This window comes from Etheostoma spectabile, chromosome 24 (genome assembly GCF_008692095.1).
Source record: "Etheostoma spectabile isolate EspeVRDwgs_2016 chromosome 24, UIUC_Espe_1.0, whole genome shotgun sequence".
Taxonomy (NCBI): Eukaryota; Metazoa; Chordata; class Actinopteri; order Perciformes; family Percidae; genus Etheostoma; species Etheostoma spectabile.
The window spans coordinates 10920684-10928768 of NC_045756.1; the positions used below are offsets into that span (position 1 = coordinate 10920684).

General features: G+C 40.5%; 1 long non-coding RNA gene across 1 annotated transcript in view; it reads left to right on the forward strand.

Moving 5' to 3' along the window:
* LOC116674128 (uncharacterized) overlaps positions 1-7495 on the forward strand; it is a 22959-nt gene extending 15464 nt beyond the window's left edge. The window contains exons 2-3 of the long non-coding RNA XR_004327986.1: positions 1916-1926; positions 7485-7495. This is a non-coding gene — a long non-coding RNA (uncharacterized LOC116674128). The remainder of the gene's footprint in view (positions 1-1915; positions 1927-7484) is intronic.
* The last annotated feature ends 590 nt before the right edge of the window (positions 7496-8085 follow it).

An 8085-nucleotide genomic window follows, 5' to 3' on the forward strand; every position in this document is an offset into this window, starting at 1 on the left:
AAGAGACTTTACAGATGCAAATCCTGACTGTAGCTGCATGATGCCATCACATGAAACGATGCAAATGAAATAGCTGGGGGGCAAATAGATTAATGGTCCTAATGCGAGTGAAATAGTTTCATAGTGAAAAATGCAAACCCGTTGATTCCTGCTGGAACCAGTTACTTCATGTGGTGACTACTCTCTCTCTCTCTCTCCCTCTCTCTCTCATGACCACCTCGGAATTTTTCTGTCTGGCTGTTAATCCGGCCGTCTCAGAGCCTGCTCTGAGTCGGGGCTGCAACTCCAATGTTCCTCTCCATCTTTGGTGGATGGTTTGAGAGTTTGGCAGCCAGATACAAAAGGCTCTTGAGACGACAGATTGTCTTCATCCCCTCATTAAAGCCAGCAAGCAGTTCTGACACTGTGGTTTCTAGGAAAATCCTTTAGCCCTCTCACTTTTCCTTTAAGGTCTTGTGTCTTACTGACGGATAGTAGTGAAGTGAAATCATGAGACAGCTTAATTGGCTGAATATAGAGCCAAATGTACAGTATTCAATTCAATTCAATTCAATTCAATTGTACAAACAGTACATCTCTAAACTTTTGCAAGTTCCCAAACTTACTTTGAAAACTAAGGTATGAGTGCAGCAATAAGAACTGTTTACCTTCTTAAGATAGCTTCATCATGTACCTAACGATTAATGTCAATAAATCAGCAAACGACTGGATGGGTCAGTTACGCAATAGGCTTATAACGACCCAAAATTACGTTTCTTGCAGCGACCTCTCGTGGCTTTAGTAGTTATCATGAGAGCAAATGAGGCAGTGAGGTGACAAAGCCTCAGGTAACACAGGACTTTCCCTCAGAAGACGTGTTCATGTGAAACCAAAAGTCAACTGTCTGCTACACGTAGCGGAATGGAGGAGATGCAGAGATGAGACATGAAGGCAGGAGAGCATTTGTAACTGAGATTTATTAACATAAGGAGTCCAACCAGCACTGGGATGAAAAATCCAAAAACAAACGACACAAGGCAAAAAAACAATTCCCATATCCAAAAGGTCAAAAACAAGAAAAGTCAAAAATAAAAATAAAAAGTCCTAAGAGAAAGCAAAAACCAGGAATACAGAAACTGGGAAAAAGCTCACAGGGAAAACAACAACCTCAGGGAAAAATGCAGTAATACCAACAGGAACAGGAACAGGAACAGGAACAAGCCAAGGTGGAAAACATCAGGTAATCACAGGAGTGGGAAATCACAACAAGTAAAACTAAAGACAAGACAAGACAGAGACCCAGACTTCAAAATAAAACAGGAAACAGAACACACAGACACTCAAGGGGAACACAAGACAGGAACAACAACACAAGACCAGGGAGGAAACTCAGACACAAACACGAAGAGACAAGACAGAACCAAAACACCAAAGAAGGAGGAACAGAAAACCAAAGCAATACACCAAAATCATAACATTGTCATTTTAAAAATGTAACTGAGTTTTATAGATCTTAGTCCGTGACGCAATGACGTCACGGTGATTAAGGTCACATGATTCCACAGCCACTGTGCTGCAGTAATTTAAATAGTAGCATGTGCGTTTTTGGGAGTCTTTGGAAATGAACTTGTAATGTTTAGGTGTAAGGATGTGTTGAGTAGTGTGAGGTTTAGCCACCATTCTCAATGTGAGAAGTATTTTGCTTCACTTTGTGACTGGTAACCTATATTCCTTTTAATATTTCATTTCCAACCTTCCTTGGCAATGAAGTAATATCTTTCACTGGGTTTTCCATGTTCATATTAACCTGATGTGCCAGATGGTTTGTTACACAGAACCATCTGAGAAGTGGTCATCGGAAACATTTTGGAAAAAGGGAAGACGCTTTAAAAAAACAATACCTGGCATGTGTTTGGATAAACCATCTTTCTATCAGGTCCATCATTGGTGTTTTGAGTGAACCGTTGTGGCTGTCACACACACTTAAACCACACGCGTAGCTGGCAGTAGTTCCTCAGGACGCTGATAGGTGGAACAGCTGGTCCTTCGGACACAAACCTATTACTGCGTGTGCAGGGGGTTCTCAGTCCGCCTGCTGTGAGGATGGTGACCAGGGAGTGTCCGGGGTGTGAGGTGTCCTAACTGATATTTGTGGCCCGTGTAAGAAGACGGCTTGAGTATATTTTACTCAGGTTTGGTAGGGGGGAGCCAATGAGCCTCTTCTTCAGTCTCCTTGACAACCCGCCGTAGGTCCTTTCTTTCTACTGTTGAGCAGCTGGAATGCCGCAGGATGTCAGGGTGCTCTCAACCGTACAGCGGTAAAAGATCCTGAGGGAGCCCATAGCGTTTCAGGGTCCTCAGGAAGAACATCTCCTGCTGGGCTTTGTGTCCATTGTGGTTTGTTTTGTTCCTTCTGTAGTCAATTATTATTGTGGGAATGCTGTTCCACAGCATTCCAACTGTTGTTATTCGGTTCTTCATTTATTATTATTCCGTACATTTTATGGTCGTCCAAATTTTCTGCATACTTTCAGCTAATAAAAACGTCAATAAAAGTCAGTGAGAACAAGCTTAACATCCTTCAAATCTTCTTCTGCTCCCAAAGTTTTCATCTCCTTCATACTTTCAATTCAATTCAATTCAATTTTATTTCTAGTATCAATTCATAACAAGAGTTATCTCAAGACACTTTACAGATAGACCACACTCCAGAATTTACAAGGACCCAACAGTTCTAGTGGTCTCCTCCAGAGCAAGCAACAGTGTGACAGTGGCGAGGAAAAACTTCCTTTTAGGCAGAAACCTCGGTCAGACCCAGGCTCTTGGTAGGCGGTGTCTGACGGGCCGGTTGGGGTTAGAATGAAGAGTGGCAACAACAAAAATAGAAAAAATTAGTAGTTTGTAGCAGTTCTTTGTAGTAGTTCATGGCATAGCAGGACGCTGTGCGGCATTACAAGGCACAGCAGGACGTAGCAGGACGTAGCAGGACGTAGCAGGACGTAGCAGGACGTAGCAGGGCACTGCAGTGTAGCAGCTTTCACCAACAGACATGGTTCAAACTTGACATATTTACATATTTTACATATTCAGCTCTATCAGTTCTATCTTTTCAGTTTGATATCTTTTACAGTCTTTGTGAAAAAGCTGTTTAAGTTTAGTGTACATTTTATCGATTAAAATGGGTGTGTATTGCAGGAGTTAGTGCGTGAGCTTTGAAAAAATCCTCTTAGTTCTTTCTCTATAACTTGCTCCCACATTCTAACTTGTCATGGACAATTTATACATCAAAACGTAGGTATTCTTGTCTAATTTCAGCTAATGTGTGAAATAACTTATACGTTTGGCTCGGTGACCTTTCAAATTACACCAGATCCAAATCTTCCTCCATTCGCTGCCATGTTAAACATCGTCCAGATTTCTGAGCGAAATGCAGAGCATAGCCCGTTTTTAATTTTGATAATTTTTAAGTTCATCCAAATACATTTTATATCAATACGTTCTCAAAGGCCTTCTGCTGCTCAGAGTCAGGTCATTTGACTGATGCCACATATCATTTTGGCGGTCTGAGCCTTTATATGAGAGCTCGCTGTCAGTTTCTCTGAATAGCTGCAGTGTGCCACAGGTTAACAGCAGATGCTGGTCTCAGTCTGTCTGTCTCTGCCTGTCTCTGAGTCATTCTATCTCTGTCTGTCTCTGTCTTACTCTGTCTCTGTCTGTCTGTCTCTGTCTCACTCTGTCTACTAGTTATACTTTTTTTTAAATATTAGGTTTAAACAGTTTAGCATGAGCATTTCCATCTTTTTTTATTAGTAAAGTTGTGGTATTCAACTTAATTAAAACTATTCCTACTTTTCTCATTATAAAACTTCTTCTTACGGATTTGAGCTATTCATCAAGTTTGCTTTAACATTTCAGCCATACAGCCTTTCCATGCATTTTCTGCAGGAAATGCATTTTCCAATTTCTTTTGTTTTCTTTGTGTTGAGGTTGAGGTCGTTGTCCCTGCACCAAGCTTTCATACTCAAAAATCTTTCTTTTTTTAACTTTTAATTTTTCTATAATATGCGTGATAACTTTTTTATTTTGGTTCTTTTTTATTTTCACACCAGGTATGTGTGAGTGTGTGTGTCTATGTGTCTGTGAGTAAGTAAGAGATACAGAGAGAGAGAGAGTGAGAGAGAAACAAAGAGAGAGATAGAGAGAGAGGGGTGGGGGGTTGGAATGTGTTTGTGTGGGTATCTTAATTTGTAATATTATTTATTTATACCGCAACTGGATTTTTTTTTTTATAAAACACAGCAAGAAAGTTTCAAAAAAACTGGTTAGAGCCAGCAGGCGGTTTAAAAAAAAACAAAAAACTGCGACGGCAGAGATGCAACGTGAGTCCCTTCTACCAAGCACTATGTCTGAACAAACCCCACGTTACCAGAAGTCTCCTGGTTGCTAGGTACTAGTTCGCACCGAAGTATAAAACAAACCTGAAGCTGAAGAAACCCTAAACGTTAACGGAAAAGCCCCGCGGATCTGAGGGAGACGGAGGGAGCTGTTCACTTCTCCGTGTTCTGTGTGCGAGTGAGCGGCACACAGCAACAGAAGGAATCTGTGTGTGTGTGAGGGAGGGGCGCTGGGACTAGCCTATCACAGAATAATGTAGGGGAGGGCGCTGTGACTAGCGCTGTGACTAGCCTATCACAGAATGCAGACACTGTCAGTGAGGAGTTTCATCCAATCCGAGGACAGATATTGACTCGCATTACTCGTATAATACTTGTACTCGGCAAAAGTGCTTTATCCGTACCGGATACTCGTTTCAGCCAAGTACTCGGCTCATCCCTACTATTTAGTTGTTGTCTGATATGAGTCCCACTACAGTTGTGTCATTTGCAAATTTGATGAGAGTGTTGGAGTTGTGGGAGTTGCAGTTGTGTGTGAAGAGTGAGTAGAGGGCTGAACGGAGGAAGCAGCCCTGGGGGACGCCAGTGTTGAGAAGAATGCTAGAGGAGGTGTGATGGTAGATGCTGACGCGTTGGGGTCCATTGGTGAGGAAGTCTTCATCCACTGGCAGAGAAGGTCTCCCAGACCCAGTGTTTGTAGTGTGCGGATCAATTTGTCTGGGTTGATGGAGTTTGATGCAGCTCTGTAGTCAATGAATAGCATCCTAGCATAACTGTTGGGGGTTTCCAGGTGTCAGAATCAACACAAACTGAAAATTTCATGTAGCCACTTTAATATAAGATTGCCTAATTAATGCAGACAGACACTGGGTACCACCTTACTTTTTAGATCCAAAACTGACATAAAACAGCAGATTTGAGTGTTTGACCAAGTACCTTGTTGTAGCTCCATGAGATGTAGAACAATTTCACAGCACTTTTAGCAGAATCTAAGATGCTTGTCTTAGTTTGCTATAAAACACATGTAAAATAGTTCCACTGGAGCTTTAGTTTACAGTGGTTTTTTAGTAAGGTTTTTGAGAAAATAAAGAACCTTCACAAACACTAAACACTTTGCTTTTAAAAATGGTAATTGCACAGATCAAATATTATCTTTAACATCTCGCAGTGAGTACGCCATTCACCGTAGCATGCAACGTGGGACAGCTTGTGAAAACATAATAACACAGTGGTCGTGCCACTCTGAGTTCGAAAGGCAGCAGAATACAGTTTATTAATTTTGTCACCATATATTTTCCTTTTGGTGAAGTCAGGCCAATTACAGAGCAGACCAAAGCACGCCAGTTTCACATGATATCACAGGAAAAGGATCATTAGACGCTAACCGCCTTGACCAATATTTCCTGTAGTCATTAAATCTGCCGTGAAGACAGAAACAGTAGGGTTGTATGGGGGTAAACACCTCAACTCTGTGCTGCAAGACCCCTTTCTTGCGTCGTCTGTGTCACTTCACCGGAAATTTGTCGACGTGTGGAATGGGAATAGATCCTGGTGTGGCTAATTTCCTATGTTTGATGCAATCGTCTACTGTAGGTTCAGCAGACCAGGAATAATGAATCATTTTACATCAATTTGCTGGCTGAAGTAAATGGTTGGATTATCTTCGGCTTTGTGCGTACTGCAGTGTGATTTGACATACTGTTACTCCACTAGTAATGGAAATGTTTCTAGAAGTGTCGTTATTAACTTTAAGTCCTTTAAAAAAATATTGATTCCTACATTTCCCATGATGCAGTTCCCATGATGCAGCCCCAAAGACAAGGAAGAGTCTTTTCTTATTTTATTCAAAATGTGGGCATATGGAGGTACAGTACATATACTGTATATATAATTAGCCACCTATCCTGTTAACAGAGCGCTCCTGATGCTACCAGTGGAGGTACACATTTGTCATGTAATCAATAATTTGTGCCAAACAAGAGTGGAAATTAAAAAAAAGAATATACTGTGTAACAGCAAAACAGGTGCAGAAACGCAACGTCTACAATTATACTTTATATGAACATCAGCGTCAGCAATTTACTTTCATAAAGTTGTCATAGACAGATTTAAGAAATAGTCCAAGAAAAGCTACAGAGGCTGAGATATCTTGACTTTTAGTCCCTGGAGCTCCAGCAACACTTCCCATAATGCAACTCAACGGACTCTTTTGTCCACAAAGACTTGATAAAGAGAAAGCACCCACACAGTTCATTGAAAAAGTCTCCATCAATAGAGCTATTGTGCTTTATATATCTGTGTTGTTAAAACCCCTTTATAAATAAATGTGAATGTACGAGACGGTAACTACATTAAAAGTACTGGTCAAATGTGTAACTTTTGGTATTACTCCTTTCTAATGTCTTTTTATTGGATAACAAACAGCAAAATTAATGTCCACATTACTGCGTATTTTACATATTTTGGAAGTTAATAAACATTTCCTATAGCTATCCTATTTCCTGTATGATATTAATATAATCGCAGAATAAGCACATTTAGTCTAGCATATTCTCTTCTCTTCTCAGAATACTAATATTTCATTATTAAAATCTAACATTCCAATCAGTTTCTTCTCTTTAATTTTGGAATAACATGGGTCATTCATGGTCTCTAATAATATCTATATTGAAGATAAAATGCAGTATCTTTTCCTTGGCATATGCACAGTTATACTTTCATCCACATTATGCCAACCATGTTGTCATCTGACTCTGGGCACTCTTCATCGGCCTTGGGCATGGAGGTAATCTCTGTCCATCAAGATTACTGCATGTATAGGAGAGAATACCGCAGCTTTAGGAGAGCCTCCCTTTAAAATGTTCTATTTATTTGGCTTTAAGTTTGAGCCAAACACTTTGGTTTGAATTTCATTCCTCTGCTGCCCTTGGATCAGGGGCCAAATATGTGTGTGGACTTAAAACCCCCGGTGCTTGCTGGTGGGAAGTAAATGAATCAATTTTAGGTGGAACCAGAAAAAAAGAGCTTGCTGACAGCACGAAAAGCCGCTGAGTCATTGTCTGTTCATGTAGTTTGCAGTCTGGCCAAAGTCTGGGCCCACTGGGTTTGGAGCAAATGTTTGACTTTGCCCTTAAGAGCTCAAAGTGAAGCTTGTTTCATCCCCTCCGTCTTTGACAGGGACACAAATGTATGAATATATTCCATAGGGGAAGCCTGGACTACTAATTTCATTTAATGATAATTCTCTCTTTTAATTGATTTTGTGTCAGTTTTGGGTTATCTTTGCATGCAGCTTTTCAGACAGACATGTTGGGGGAACATGTTGAGTTCCTCATGGGAATGCTGTTTGCCTAAGACCAGACAGATGCCTCGATACAAACTCCCCCACACCCACTTAGCAGTCCACACTGCACATTCAGCCCTGTGGTAAAATATTGATGAAATATTCAAATTTCTTATTTATATTTACTTACGTTTTTAAAAATGGCTATGATGTTTTTTTTATTCATTTATCGTTATCATAGCGTGCACAACTGCAGGCTCGTTAATTGGTGCAGTTACATATAGCTTTGACTTATATGCAAAGTATACTAATCTTATCAAATGGCCTATAATGTTAAACAGAGCAAGGGGTTTTAACACATTGACACATAACTGAGAAGGAGACCAGAATGGTTTCAACACCAAGATGGGATTTTTTCACCCTCCTACA